This window comes from Rutidosis leptorrhynchoides, chromosome 2, assembly GCF_046630445.1.
Source record: "Rutidosis leptorrhynchoides isolate AG116_Rl617_1_P2 chromosome 2, CSIRO_AGI_Rlap_v1, whole genome shotgun sequence".
Taxonomy (NCBI): Eukaryota; Viridiplantae; Streptophyta; class Magnoliopsida; order Asterales; family Asteraceae; genus Rutidosis; species Rutidosis leptorrhynchoides.
Genome location: NC_092334.1, coordinates 130,622,172 through 130,639,771, shown reverse-complemented (window position 1 = coordinate 130,639,771; position 17,600 = coordinate 130,622,172). Strand labels below are relative to the sequence as shown.

At 33.1% G+C, this 17,600-nt stretch overlaps 1 pseudogene; it reads right to left on the bottom strand.

The window, feature by feature from the left end:
• Positions 1–1,268: 1,268 nt before the first annotated feature.
• The window catches only part of LOC139888271 (probable receptor-like protein kinase At1g30570), a 93,616-nt pseudogene continuing 77,284 nt past the window's right edge, over positions 1,269–17,600 (bottom strand).

The window sequence follows — 17,600 nt, the reverse complement described above, 5'->3', positions numbered from 1 at the left end:
GTAAAAAAAATAATGATATTAGTAGTTTTAATTAAAAATGGTAATTTTTAGTAATAATATAACAATTTACATGTGTTAAATTTCATATATTATATATTGAACATAATAAAAGAACTAATACTGATTTTTATATTAATAATGAAAGTAATAATAATATTAGTATAACAATTATATTTTAACTTGTAACGACATTTAATATATTAATATTACAATTTATTTAATTATGTAATTATATCATTCATTATATGATAACATTATTTGAATATTTGATAATTATACATTTTATATATATATATATATATATATATATATATATATATATATATATATATATATATATATATATATATATATATATATATATATATATATATATATATATAAGTACATATTTATCTACAAGTACAGGTTCGTGAATCGTTGGGAATGGTCGAAGATCAATTGAATATATGAATCAGTTCAAAAATTTTGAGACTTTTCCTAACAGACTTTGCTTATCGTGTCAAATATATTAAATCGTATCGAGAGTTTGATTTAAAATTAGTCAAAATTTTCTGGGTCGTCACATGAGAGTGCCGACCCTTTGTGATTATGGAATGAGTGTTATTTAACACTTATGGGAAATGTGAGTACCATGGGAAATAAGAGTACCGTTCCTTTGTGATTAAGGGATGAGTGTTATTTAACACTTATGGGAAATGTAAGTATCACGGGAAATGAGAGTACTGTCCCTTTGTGATTATGGTTAACCCTATATTTTGTGTGTTGTGTATTTATTTAGCATACTTCCATGTGACTTGACATGCTAGTTATGTTACTATCTTGTATGCGTGTTGTACTCGGTGAATGCGGTTGACGTGATTTATGTATATATGTATATAATGTTTGCATTCACTAAGCATTAGCTTACCCTCGTTGTATATACCTTTTTATAGGTACTGTTGGACTTGAAGATATCTAGTTGATAGCCTAGATGGATAGGAGTGCTTGAGATTATAGTGGGATGCACTCGGACTTTGGACTTGGGTTGGGGATTGAAAAATCCCCGCGATCATGCTCGTGTTATCGTGTTGGGTTATCATGCAATAAACCACTTGTTAGTGTCTATTGGGTCGAAATTTACACTTTGTAATTGTAATGGGTTGTGAAATACCTGAGGTTATGTCTAACTTTAAAATGTTGTATTTTGATGCAATATTTGGTGTTTAAACAAGATGGTAAATGTTATGGACACTTAGTGAAAAAGAAAAAAAAAAGATTGTCAGTTTTTAATAAAATAGGTTTGAGGCGCTTTCAAGTGTAGTCACAACCTCTGTCATTAAAGGTCACTTTTCACGTGGCTTCTTCAAACATTGGTAAGCTATGTTTGTAAACTCCTCTAGTGATTTAGGATTTATTTCATCCTTAATACTAGAAAAAATAATTTCATCAATTTTGTTTTGTTTGTAGTGTTTCGCACCAATCTTATCAAAGGCGGGTGTAGTGACCCAAACTTTTCCATGTTTATATATATTAATTGAGATTGATATTTACATGATTAAATGTTTCCAACATGTTAAGCAATCAAACTTGTTAAGACTTGATTAATTGAAATAGGTTTCATATAGACAATTGACCACCCAAGTTGACCGGTGATTCACGAACGTTAAAACTTGTAAAAACTATATGATGACATATATATGGTTATATATATAGTTAACATGATATTATGATAAGTAAACATATCATTAATTATATTAACAATGAACTACATATGTAAAAACAAGACTACTAACTTAATGATTTTGAAACGAGACATATATGTAACGATTATCGTTGTAACGACATTTAATGTATATATATCATATTAAGAGATATTCGTACATCATAATATCATGATAATATAATAATTTAAAATCTCTTTTGATATTATAAACATTGGGTTAACAACATTTAACAAGATCGTTAACCTAAAGGTTTCAAAACAACATTTACATGTAACGACTAACGATGACTTAACGACTCAGTTAAAATGTATATACATGTAGTGTTTTAATATGTATTCATACACTTTTGAAAGACTTCAAGACACTTATCAAAATACTTCTACTTAACAAAAATGCTTACAATTACATCCTCGTTCAATTTCATCAACAATTCTACTCGTATGCACCCGTATTCGTACTCGTACAATACACAGCTTTTAGATGTATGTACTATTGGTATATACACTCCAATGATCAGCTCTTAGCAGCCCATGTGAGTCACCTAACACATGTGGGAACCATCATTTGGCAACTAGCATGAAATATCTCATAAAATTACAAAAATATGAGTAATCATTCATGACTTATTTACATGAAAACAAAATAACATATCCTTTATATCTAATCCATACACCAACGACCAAAAACACCTACAAACACTTTCATTCTTCAATTTTCTTCATCTAATTGATCTCTCTCAAGTTCTATCTTCAAGTTCTAAGTGTTCTTCATAAATTCCAAAAGTTCTAGTTTCATAAAATCAAGAATACTTTCAAGTTTGCTAGCTCACTTCCAATCTTGTAAGGTGATCATCCAACCTCAAGAAATCTTTGTTTCTTACAGTAGGTTATCATTCTAATACAAGGTAATAATCATATTCAAACTTTGGTTCAATTTCTATAACTATAACAATCTTATTTTAAGTGATGATCTTACTTGAACTTGTTTTCGTGTCATGATTCTGCTTCAAGAACTTCGAGCCATCCAAGGATCCATTGAAGCTAGATCCATTTTTCTCTTTTCCAGTAGGTTTATCCAAGGAACTTAAGGTAGTAATGATGTTCATAACATCATTCGATTCATACATATAAAGCTATCTTATTCGAAGGTTTAAACTTGTAATCACTAGAACATAGTTTAGTAAATTCTAAACTTGTTCGCAAACAAAAGTTAATCCTTCTAACTTGACTTTTAAAATAAACTAAACACATGTTCTATATCTATATGATATGCTAACTTAATGATTTAAAACCTGGAAACACGAAAAACACCGTAAAACCGGATTTACGCCGTCGTAGTAACACCACGGGCTGTTTTGGGTTAGTTAATTAAAAACTATGATAAACTTTGATTTAAAAATTGTTATTCTGAGAAAATGATTTTTATTATGAACATGAAACTATATCCAAAAATTATGGTTAAACTCAAAGTGGAAGTATGTTTTCTAAAATGGTCATCTAGACGTCGTTCTTTCGACTGAAATGACTACCTTTATAAAAACGACTTGTAACTTATTTTTCCGACTATAAACCTATAATTTTTCTGTTTAGATTCATAAAATAGAGTTCAATATGAAACCATAGCAATTTGATTCACTCAAAACGGATTTAAAATGAAGAAGTTATGGGTAAAACAAGATTGGATAATTTTTCTCATTTTAGCTACGTGAAAATTGGTAACAAATCTATTCCAACCATAACTTAATCAACTTGTATTGTATATTATGTAATCTTGAGATACCATAGACACGTATACAATGTTTCGACCTATCATGTCGACACATCTATATATATTTCGGAACAACCATAGACACTCTATATGTGAATGTTGGAGTTAGCTATACAGGGTTGATGTTGATTCTAAAATATATATAGTTTGAGTTGTGATCAATACTGAGATACGTATACACTGGGTCGTGGATTGATTCAAGATAATATTTATCGATTTATTTCTGTACATCTAACTGTGGACAACTAGTTGTAGGTTACTAACGAGGACATCTGACTTAATAAACTTAAAACATCAAAATATATTTGTAAATATATTTTGAACATACTTTGATATATATGTATATATTGTTATAGGTTCGTGAATCAACCAGTGGCCAAATCTTACTTCCCGACGAAGTAAAAATCTGTGAAAGTGAGTTATAGTCCCACTTTTAAAATCTAATATTTTTGGGATGAGAATACATGCAGGTTTTATAAATGATTTACAAAATAGACACAAGTACGTGAAACTACATTCTATGGTTGAATTATCGAAATCGAATATGCCCCTTTTTATTAAGTCTGGTAATCTAAGAATTAGGGAACAGACACCCTAATTGACGCGAATCCTAAAGATAGATCTATTGGGCTTAACAAACCCCATCCAAAGTACCGGATGCTTTAGTACTTCGAAATTTATATCATATCCGAAGGGTGTCCCGGAATGATGGGGATATTCTTATATATGCATCTTGTTAATGTCGGTTACCAGGTGTTCACCATATGAATGATTTTTATCTCTATGTATGGGATGTGTATTGAAATATGAAATCTTGTGGTCTATTATTATGATTTGATATATATAGGTTAAACCTATAACTCACCAACATTTTTGTTGACGTTTTAAGCATGTTTATTCTCAGGTGATTATTAAGAGCTTCCGCTGTCGCATACTTAAATAAGGACGAGATTTGGAGTCCATGCTTGTATGATATTGTGTAAAAACTGCATTCAAGAAACTTATTTTGTTGTAACATATTTGTATTGTAAACCATTATGTAATGGTCGTGCGTAAACAGGATATTTTAGATTATCATTATTTGATAATCTACGTAAAGCTTTTTAAACCTTTATTGATGAAATAAAGGTTATGGTTTGTTTTAAAATGAATGCAGTCTTTGAAAAACGTCTCATATAGAGGTCAAAACCTCGCAACGAAATCAATTAATATGGAACGTTTTTAATCAATAAGAACGGGACATTTCAGTTGGTATCAGAGCGTTGGTCTTAGAGAACCAGAATTTTGCATTAGTGTGTCTTATCGAGTTTTTTAGGATGCATTAGTGAGTCTGGACTTCGACCGTGTTTACTTGAAAAATGATTGCTTAACAAATTTTGTTGGAAACTATATATTTTTAACATGTGAATATTATGTGATATATTAATCTCTTAACGTGTTTGATATTATGTGATAGATGTCTACCTCTAGAACAAGTCCCATTGACTCACCTAATAATAATGAAGAGTCAAATGTAAATTGGAATGATTCGTGGACTGATTCACAAGTTCCCGAAGAGGAACCGGAAGAAGAGTCGGAACCGGAAGAAGAATCAGAACCGGAAGAGGAGGAACCGGATGAAGAAATAGAACCGGTGGGGGAAATAATAAAACGGTTAAGTAAAAGAAAATCCTCAACCAACCGACCAAGGTTAATTATGGTCAATGGTGTTTCCGCCAAGGAAGCAAAATATTGGGAGGATTACCAATTCTCCGATGAATCGGATTCCGACGAGAATTCCGATGATGTTATAGAAATTACCCCAACTGAATTTAAAAAGGCAAAAGAAAATAATAGGGGAAAGGGCATAAAAATAGAGAAATATAATTCCAACCCCGATGAACTTTATATGTATCGTCAACCCCCGAAGTCCTTAAGTTGTAACAATGACCCGGGAACCTCTAAACCACCAGGTTTTTCTAAACCAATGTGGATAACAACGGCTCGTATTAGGGGAAAATCATATATCCCTAGAAACTTGGCAAAACGAACCAAAACTGAAGAAGAAGAAACAAGCGAGTCGGAATAAGATAGTTGTATTCATGTGGTGTAATATATGTAATATAGTGTGCTTATGCTTTATGATATATGTAAAAATTGCTTGTATTAATAAGTATTTTTTTTTATGAATCTAACTCTTGTCTATTTTACAGTATAAAAACGCAAAATGGATAGACAACCCAATATTTTAAGAGACCTACCCGGAGACATGATTGATGAAATCTTGTCTAGAGTCGGTCAGAATTCCTCGGCACAACTATTTAAGGCGAGATCAGTTTGTAAGACATTCGAAGAACGTTCCAAGAATGTCTTGGTTTATAAGAGACTTTCGTTTGAAAGATGGGGGATATCACATTGGGAAACCCATAAGTTACGATGTGTTTACTTTGACGCATATATTGCGGGGAACCCAAATGCTATTTTACGCAACGGGTTAAGAAATTATTTTGACTCAATGTATCCGAATATAGGACTTCATGATTTAGAAAAAGCGGCTAACATGCAACATAAAGAAGCATGCTATGCTTATGGGTTAGTAATGTTCGCTTCTCACCAAAGTGAGAAAAAGAACATCGGGCTACAGCTATTAAACAAAACGTTCCCACAAGTGACGGAGTCGGTAATTGGGGTAATAAATGAGGTTTTTAGATTGTTACGGGACTGTTGGACATTACGTAATCCTCGTCCCTTTGACGACGTTACAACACGCTGTCTTATCAATGGCCATAACGGTTATGTTGCACAAGACCAAGGATGGGAAGTCGTCCTAGTAAAACCAGAATGCATGACTTGTTTCTGGACGTATGAATTACGTGTCTTTATTGCCTTTGCTGAACGACTTGTGTACTATCTAGAATTATCTTCACAACTATCTTGTATCAAAGTTATTGTGTGCTATATTTCATGCTTTATGTAAAATAAGCGGTATTGTAAGTTTGTAAAATATTGTATAAAAGTTTGAACGCGAAATATTATTATAATCAGTTTTTCATATAGAATTGTAGTAGTTGAATTGTATATTAGCTACTAAGTATGAACTTAACGGGTAGGTACTACCCGAATTTAAACTTATAAAACGCTAATATGAAGAAAAAGCTTTTATAAATGAGTTCATATTATGCTACGAAATACTATTAACTACTCTTAATATTCTGTATGATTAACTTGTTCCATTTAACTATTTTGAAGGAAATGGCACCGACTACTCGACACACCGTGAATATGAATGAAGAGGAATTCCGTACTTTTCTAGCTTCAAACATAGCCGCAGTACAGGTTGCGCTACATACCAACAATAACCTTGGATCTAGCAGTACAGGAAATCGTGTAGGATGCACCTACAAAGAATTCACTGCCTGCAAACCTTTGGAATTTGATGGAACCGAAGGACCGATCGGATTGAAACGGTGGACCGAGAAGGTCGAATCGGTGTTTGCCATAAGTAAGTGTACTGAAGAGGACAAAGTAAAGTACGCTACGCATACCTTCACAGGTTCTGCGTTAACATGGTGGAATACCTATCTAGAGCAAGTGGGACAAGACGATGCGTACGCACTACCGTGGTCAGCATTCAAGCACTTGATGAACGAGAAGTACCGTCCCAGAACCGAGGTCAATAAGCTCAAGACAGAACTTAGAGGGTTACGAACCCAAGGATTTGATATTACCACGTACGAAAGACGATTCACAGAATTGTGCCTATTGTGTCCGGGAGCATTCGAAGATGAGGAAGAGAAGATCGACGCGTTTGTGAAAGGATTACCGGAAAGAATCCAAGAAGATATAAGTTCACACGAGCCCGCCTCCATACAACAGGCATGTAGAATGGCTCACAAACTCGTGAACCAAATTGAAGAAAGAATTAAAGAACAGACTGCTGAAGAGGCCAATGTGAAGCAAGTCAAAAGAAAGTGGGAGGAAAACGGTGATAAGAATCACCAATACAACAACAACAACAATTACAACAATAATCGCAACAATTATCCCAACAATCGCAACATCAATCGCAACTACAACAAACGGCCCAACAACAACAACAACAACAACAACAACAACTACAACAATCATCCCAACAACAATAATAACCGCAACAACAATAACAATCAGAAGCAGCTATGCCAAAGGTGTGAAAAGAATCACTCGGGGTTCTGCACCAAATTTTGCAACAAGTGTAAAAGAAATGGTCATAGCGCGGCGAAGTGTGAGGTCTACGGACCAGGGGTTAATAGAACGAAAGGAACAAATGGTGTCGGAACGAGTAATGGCGGAGCAAGTAGTGTCGGAGCAAGTTATGCCAATGTAGTTTGTTATAAATGTGGAAAACCAGGCCACATTATTAGAAATTGCCCGAACCAGGAGAACACGAATGGACAAGGCCGTGGAAGAGTTTTCAATATTAATGCGGCAGAGGCACAGGAAGACCCGGAGCTTGTTACGGGTACGTTTCTTATTGACAATAAATCTGCTTACGTTTTATTTGATTCGGGTGCGGATAGAAGCTATATGAGTAGAGATTTTTGTGCTAAATTAAGTTGCCCATTGACGCCTTTGGATAGTAAATTTTTACTCGAATTAGTAAATGGTAAATTAATTTCAGCAGATAATATATGTCGGAATCGAGAAATTAAACTGGTTAGCGAAACATTTAAGATTGATTTAATACCAGTAGAGTTAGGGAGTTTTGATGTGATAATCGGTATGGACTGGTTGAAAGAAGTGAAAGCAGAGATCGTTTGTTACAAAAATGCAATTCGCATTATACGAGAAAAAGGAAAACCCTTAATGGTGTACGGAGAAAAGGGCAACACGAAGCTACATCTTATTAGTAATTTGAAGGCACAAAAACTAATAAGAAAAGGTTGCTATGCTGTTCTAGCGCACGTCGAGAAAGTACAAACTGAAGAAAAGAGCATCAATGATGTTCCCATTGCAAAAGAATTTCCCGATGTATTTCCGAAAGAATTACCGGGATTACCCCCACATCGATCCGTTGAATTTCAAATAGATCTTGTACCAGGAGCTGCACCAATAGCTCGTGCTCCTTACAGACTCGCACCCAGCGAGATGAAAGAACTGCAAAGCCAATTACAAGAACTTTTAGAGCGTGGTTTCATTCGACCAAGCACATCACCGTGGGGAGCTCCTGTTTTGTTTGTCAAGAAGAAAGATGGTACATTCAGGTTGTGTGTCGACTACCGAGAGTTGAACAAACTTACCATCAAGAACCGCTACCCACTACCGAGAATCGACGACTTATTTGATCAACTACAAGGCTCGTCTGTTTATTCAAAGATTGACTTACGTTCCGGGTATCATCAAATGCGGGTGAAAGAAGATGATATTCCAAAGACTGCTTTCAGAACACGTTATGGTCATTACGAGTTTATGGTCATGCCGTTTGGTTTAACTAATGCACCAGCTGTGTTCATGGACCTTATGAACTGAGTGTGTGGACCATACCTTGACAAGTTTGTCATTGTTTTCATTGATGACATACTTATTTACTCAAAGAATGACCAAGAACACGGTGAACATTTGAGAAAGGTGTTAGAAGTATTGAGAAAGGAAGAATTGTACGCTAAGTTTTCAAAGTGTGCATTTTGGTTGGAAGAAGTTCAATTCCTCGGTCACATAGTGAACAAAGAAGGTATTAAGGTGGATCCGGCAAAGATAGAAACTGTTGAAAAGTGGGAAACCCCGAAAACTCCGAAACACATACGCCAGTTTTTAGGACTAGCTGGTTACTACAGAAGGTTCATCCAAGACTTTTCCAGAATAGCAAAACCCTTGACTGCATTAACGCATAAAGGGAAGAAATTTGAATGGAATGATGAACAAGAGAAAGCGTTTCAGTTATTGAAGAAAAAGCTAACTACGGCACCTATATTGTCATTGCCTGAAGGGAATGATGATTTTGTGATTTATTGTGATGCATCAAAGAAAGGTCTCGGTTGTGTATTAATGCAACGAACGAAGGTGATTGCTTATGCGTCTAGACAATTGAAGATTCACGAACAAAATTATACGACGCATGATTTGGAATTAGGCGCGGTTGTTTTTGCATTAAAGACTTGGAGGCACTACTTATATGGGGTCAAAAGTATTATATATACCGACCACAAAAGTCTTCAACACATATTTAATCAGAAACAACTGAATATGAGGCAGCGTAGGTGGATTGAATTATTGAATGATTACGACTTTGAGATTCGTTACCACCCGGGGAAGGCAAATGTGGTAGCCGATGCCTTGAGCAGGAAGGACAGAGAACCCATTCGAGTAAAATCTATGAATATAATGATTCATAATAACCTTACTACTCAAATAAAGGAGGCGCAACAAGGAGTTTTAAAAGAGGGAAATTTAAAGGATGAAATACCCAAAGGATCGGAGAAACATCTTAATATTCGGGAAGACGGAACCCGGTATAGGGCTGAAAGGATTTGGGTACCAAAATTTGGAGATATGAGAGAAATGGTACTTAGAGAAGCTCATAAAACCAGATACTCAATACATCCTGGAACGGGAAAGATGTACAAGGATCTCAAGAAACATTTTTGGTGGCCGGGTATGAAAGCCGATGTTGCTAAATACGTAGGAGAATGTTTGACGTGTTCTAAGGTCAAAGCTGAGCATCAGAAACCATCAGGTCTACTTCAACAACCCGAAATCCCAGAATGGAAATGGGAAAACATTACCATGGATTTCATCACTAAATTGCCAAGGACTGCAAGTGGTTTTGATACTATTTGGGTAATAGTTGATCGTCTCACCAAATCCGCACACTTCCTACCAATAAGAGAAGATGACAAGATGGAGAAGTTAGCACGACTGTATTTGAAGGAAGTCATCTCCAGACATGGAATACCAATCTCTATTATCTCTGATAGGGATGGCAGATTTATTTCAAGATTCTGGCAGACATTACAGCAAGCATTAGGAACTCGTCTAGACATGAGTACTGCCTATCATCCACAAACTGATGGGCAGAGCGAAAGGACGATACAAACGCTTGAAGACATGCTACGAGCATGTGTTATTGATTTCGGAAACAGTTGGGATCGACATCTACCATTAGCAGAATTTTCCTACAACAACAGCTACCATTCAAGCATTGAGATGGAGCCGTTTGAAGCACTTTACGGGTCCGGAGATTATACAAGAAACTACCGAGAAGATCATCCAAATTCAACAACGGTTGAAAACCGCCCAAAGTCGACAAAAGAGCTACGCTGACATTAAAAGAAAAGATATAGAATTTGAAATTGGAGAGATGGTCATGCTTAAAGTTGCACCTTGGAAAGGTGTTGTTCGATTTGGTAAACGAGGGAAATTAAATCCAAGGTATATTGGACCATTCAAGATTATTGATCGTGTTGTACCAGTAGCTTACCGACTTGAGTTACCTCAACAACTCGCGGCTGTACATAACACTTTCCACGTCTCGAATTTGAAGAAATGTTTTGCTAAAGAAGATCTCACTATTCCGTTAGATGAAATCCAAATCAACGAAAAACTTCAATTCATCGAAGAACCCGTCGAAATAATGGATCGTGAGGTTAAAAGACTTAAGCAAAACAAGATACCAATTGTTAAGGTTCGATGGAATGCTCGTAGAGGACCCGAGTTCACCTGGGAGCGTGAAGATCAGATGAAGAAGAAATACCCGCATCTATTTCCAGAAGATTCGTCAACACCTTCAACAGCTTAAAATTTCGGGACGAAATTTATTTAACGGGTAGGTACTGTAGTGACCCAAACTTTTCCATGTTTATATATATTAATTGAGATTGATATTTACATGATTAAATGTTTCCAACATGTTAAGCAATCAAACTTGTTAAGACTTGATTAATTGAAATAGGTTTCATATAGACAATTGACCACCCAAGTTGACCGGTGATTCACGAACGTTAAAACTTGTAAAAACTATATGATGACATATATATGGTTATATATATAGTTAACATGATATTATGATAAGTAAACATATCATTAATTATATTAACAATGAACTACATATGTAAAAACAAGACTACTAACTTAATGATTTTGAAACAAGACATATATGTAACGATTATCGTTGTAACGACATTTAATGTATATATATCATATTAAGAGATATTCGTACATCATAATATCATGATAATATAATAATTTAAAATCTCTTTTGATATTATAAACATTGGGTTAACAACATTTAACAAGATCGTTAACCTAAAGGTTTCAAAACAACATTTACATGTAACGACTAACGATGACTTAACGACTCAGTTAAAATGTATATACATGTAGTGTTTTAATATGTATTCATACACTTTTGAAAGACTTCAAGACACTTATCAAAATACTTCTACTTAACAAAAATGCTTACAATTACATCCTCGTTCAGTTTCATCAACAATTCTACTCGTATGCACCCGTATTCGTACTCGTACAATACACAGCTTTTAGATGTATGTACTATTGGTATATACACTCCAATGATCAGCTCTTAGCAGCCCATGTGAGTCACCTAACACATGTGGGAACCATCATTTGGCAACTAGCATGAAATATCTCATAAAATTACAAAAATATGAGTAATCATTCATGACTTATTTACATGAAAACAAAATAACATATCCTTTATATCTAATCCATACACCAACGACCAAAAACACCTACAAACACTTTCATTCTTCAATTTTCTTCATCTAATTGATCTCTCTCAAGTTCTATCTTCAAGTTCTAAGTGTTCTTCATAAATTCCAAAAGTTCTAGTTTCATAAAATCAAGAATACTTTCAAGTTTGCTAGCTCACTTCCAATCTTGTAAGGTGATCATCCAACCTTAAGAAATCTTTGTTTCTTACAGTAGGTTATCATTCTAATACAAGGTAATAATCATATTCAAACTTTGGTTCAATTTCTATAACTATAACAATCTTATTTTAAGTGATGATCTTACTTGAACTTGTTTTCGTGTCATGATTCTGCTTCAAGAACTTCGAGCCATCCAAGGATCCATTGAAGCTAGATCCATTTTTCTCTTTTCCAGTAGGTTTATCCAAGGAACTTAAGGTATTAATGATGTTCATAACATCATTCGATTCATACATATAAAGCTATCTTATTCGAAGGTTTAAACTTGTAATCACTAGAACATAGTTTAGTAAATTCTAAACTTGTTCGCAAACAAAAGTTAATCCTTCTAACTTGACTTTTAAAATAAACTAAACACATGTTCTATATCTATATGATATGCTAACTTAATGATTTAAAACCTGGAAACACGAAAAACACCGTAAAACCGGATTTACGCCGTCGTAGTAACACCACGGGCTGTTTTGGGTTAGTTAATTAAAAACTATGATAAACTTTGATTTAAAAATTGTTATTCTGAGAAAATGATTTTTATTATGAACATGAAACTATATCCAAAAATTATGGTTAAACTCAAAGTGGAAGTATGTTTTCTAAAATGGTCATCTAGACGTCGTTCTTTCGACTGAAATGACTACCTTTATAAAAACGACTTGTAACTTATTTTTCCGACTATAAACCTATACTTTTTCTGTTTAGATTCATAAAATAGAGTTCAATATGAAACCATAGCAATTTGATTCACTCAAAACGGATTTAAAATGAAGAAGTTATGGGTAAAACAAGATTGGATAATTTTTCTCATTTTAGCTACGTGAAAATTGGTAACAAATCTATTCCAACCATAACTTAATCAAATTGTATTGTATATTATGTAATCTTGAGATACCATAGACACGTATACAATGTTTCGACCTATCATGTCGACACATCTATATATATTTCGGAACAACCATAGACACTCTATATGTGAATGTTGGAGTTAGCTATACAGGGTTGAGGTTGATTCCAAAATATATATAGTTTGAGTTGTGATCAATACTGAGATACGTATACACTGGGTCGTGGATTGATTCAAGATAATATTTATCGATTTATTTCTGTACATCTAACTGTGGACAACTAGTTGTAGGTTACTAACGAGGACAGCTGACTTAATAAACTTAAAACATCAAAATATATTTGTAAATATATTTTGAACATACTTTGATATATATGTATATATTGTTATAGGTTCGTGAATCAACCAGTGGCCAAATCTTACTTCCCGACGAAGTAAAAATCTGTGAAAGTGAGTTATAGTCCCACTTTTAAAATCTAATATTTTTGGGATGAGAATACATGCAGGTTTTATAAATGATTTACAAAATAGACACAAGTACGTGAAACTACATTCTATGGTTGAATTATCGAAATCGAATATGCCCCTTTTTATTAAGTCTGGTAATCTAAGAATTAGGAAACAGACACCCTAATTGACGCGAATCCTAAAGATAGATCTATTGGGCTTAACAAACCCCATCCAAAGTACCGGATGCTTTAGTACTTCGAAATTTATATCATATCCGAAGGGTGTCCCGGAATGATGGGGATATTCTTATATATGCATCTTGTTAATGTCGGTTACCAGGTGTTCACCATATGAATGATTTTTATCTCTATGTATGGGATGTGTATTGAAATATGAAATCTTGTGGTCTATTATTATGATTTGATATATATAGGTTAAACCTATAACTCACCAACATTTTTGTTGACGTTTTAAGCATGTTTATTCTCAGGTGATTATTAAGAGCTTCCGCTGTCGCATACTTAAATAAGGACGAGATTTGGAGTCCATGCTTGTATGATATTGTGTAAAAACTGCATTCAAGAAACTTATTTTGTTGTAACATATTTGTATTGTAAACCATTATGTAATGGTCGTGCGTAAACAGGATATTTTAGATTATCATTATTTGATAATCTACGTAAAGCTTTTTAAACCTTTATTGATGAAATAAAGGTTATGGTTTGTTTTAAAATGAATGCAGTCTTTGAAAAACGTCTCATATAGAGGTCAAAACCTCGCAACGAAATCAATTAATATGGAACGTTTTTAATCAATAAGAACGGGACATTTCAGCGGGCGCCCATCCTTGGGGTTGCTTAGAGATAATGTGCCACACAACACTTCAAATAACACTACACCAAATGAATACACATCTGACTCTTTTGTTAACAACTCCGTCTCTACATATAATGGATCGCCATAACCAATCATGCCTACCGCATCAGAAACAAGGAATGTCATATGTTGGTTTGTGAGACGACCCGTCCTAATCCATAAGGACAAATATAATAACATATGATTACATTGTGGGGCACTTGACCTCTATATGATACATTTTACAAACATTGCATTCGTTTTTAAAAGACAAACTTTCATTTCATCGAAAGTTGACGGCATGCATACCATTTCATAATATATCCAACTATAATTGACTTAATAATAATCTTGATGAACTCAATGACTCGAATGCAACGTCTTTTGAAATATGTCATGAATGACTCCAAGTAATATCTCTAAAATGAGTAAACGCACAGCGGAAGATTTCTTTCATACCTGAGAATAAACATGCTTTAAAGTGTCAACCAAAAGGTTGGTGAGTTCATATGTTTATCATAAACAATAAAATTCATCATTTTGATAGACCACAAGATTTTAAATACAGTACACCTATCTCGTGTACGAAACCATTTTTCATAATGCTTGGCAGAGTAGGTTCGTATCCTTTTCTTCCCCGTAGGTTGCCTCGCGATTTTTAATAACCGTACACATCTCTCGTGCACAAAAATAACATACACATAACCTGTGTATAAAATCATTCTTTCGATACATAACATTCACTTTGCTTTAATTGCTTAGCTTGGTAACCGACCTTAACATATAATGTGCATCAATAATATCCCCAAAACAGAACATCTCGTCTGTATAATATATAAACTACAAAGAACTAAACACCACGCCCACTAGCTCTTCCGTCTAGTGAACATTCTGGGTGAGGGTGTTAAACCCGGTAGCTACCTTTAGGATTCGCGTGAATTAGGGACATACCCGTTTCTAATTCTTAGGTTACCAAGCTATAATAATCAGGGGAAAATATTCACATCAATTAGTGGCAATTATAACGTCCAACTAATTCAATCATAATCAATAGAACTTCTGTCTGCATAATAATTCATTCGAGGAATGTTTTGCTTGTGTCTATCTCGTCAAACATTTATAAAAGCATCTTAGTCCAAAAATATAGATTTCAAAGGCATGTAATAAAGCAGTTGTAAAAACAGCGCATGTATTCTCAGTTCCAAAAATGTAAAGAGTAAAAGGGAGAAAATGAACTCACTATACTATATTTCGTAGTAAAAATACATATGACGGCATTGACAACTGAACAATGCAGGGTTGGCCTTGGATTCACGAACCTATATCATTTGTATATATATTAATATACATAATTGAAATCGAACAATTATATATATATATATATATATATATATATATATATATATATATATATATATATATATATATATATATATGGGTAGGATCAAGAGGGAAGTAACCAATCGGGGGGAAGTAAAATTTTTTTTTTTTCATTTTTTGAAAAAACTTTGTTCACGAACATTATAGATGAGATGAAAATATGAACATTTAGTAGAGACACTTTGTGATAAATATTTTTATTTTGGTGGGAAAACGCTCGAAGAAGTAATATATAACAATTATCGTGTTTTTCGAGTGTATTTTGAGGTTTTAGCTATTGAGGTTTAGATATTAGGGTTTATAGGGTTTAGATATTAGGGTTTAGAAATTTAGGGTTTAGGGTTTAGATTTAGGGTTTAGATTTAGGATTTAGATTGAGTTTTTAACACGAACAGTTTAGAGTTTAGAGTTTAGGGTTTAGGGTTTAGGGTTTAGGGTTTATGGAATAAACCCAAAACACCAAACCCAAAACACCAAACCCTAAACCCTAAACCCTAAACCCTAAACCCTAAACTCTAAATCGGGCTAAATTTTACTTCACAAAACATGGAAAAAAAACGTTCGTATTCTTCACGAACAATATTATCTTGAATGTTATTTTTGTCGATCGTTTTCCCGCCTAAATAATAACATTCATCACGAAGTGTCTCTTCTAAATATTCATATTTTTGTGTGATCTTGACGCCGGAAAAAAAAATTTCAAAAAAAACGAAAAAACAAAATTTTTTTGCTTCCCCCCGATTGGTTACTTCCCCATTGATCCTGCCCCTATATATATATATATATATATATATATATATATATATATCATTTGTTTGCTAATGAAAATAGTAATTATTATAATATTAAAATAATATTAAATACGATAATAATTATAATACTTTAGATTTCTAAGAAAAATAATAATGTTAATAATTCTATTAGTGATAATAATAATAATGATATTAATGATAATAACTATAAAAATATTAATTTTACTGTTAATGATAGTTATGATAATGATTTTAGTAATCACATAATAATAATACTAATAATTATAAAAATGTTACAATTTCTAATATTAATGATAATAATAATAATAATAATAATGATCATAATTATAATTATAATAATAATAATACATATGTTAATATTAGTAATAATAATAACAATAATACTAAGTAATGATAATAATATTAGTAATAATAACAATTTTAACAATAGTAATTAACACTAGCAATAACAATAACAATCATAATAATAATAATAATAATAATAATAATAATAATAATAATAATAATAATAATAATAATAATAATAATAATAATAATAATAATAAATAAATAAATAAATAAATAAAAATTGACTAACTTCAAAACAAGCTTTAAAAAAAATAACTGGCACCGCCTAGGCTCGAACCCGAGACCTCCCGTTAACACAAACACTCATTCAACTATCCTTCCATCATTGCTTTTCTGAAATTATTCTAACCTAATATGTATTTAACCCGAATTATTTATCATCTAACTTCATCTTCTACTTCATCATACAAATTGACCCAAGATCAATTTCAATACTACTACTACATATTTGTTGGATTCATTAACTTCAAATCAAACAAAAACGACCCAAAATTGTTGTTTGAATCAAATAAACAGAATAAGTAAAAAAATGATACAGCAGACATTTAACTCGTTTATGAACTCCAAATCACTTTCG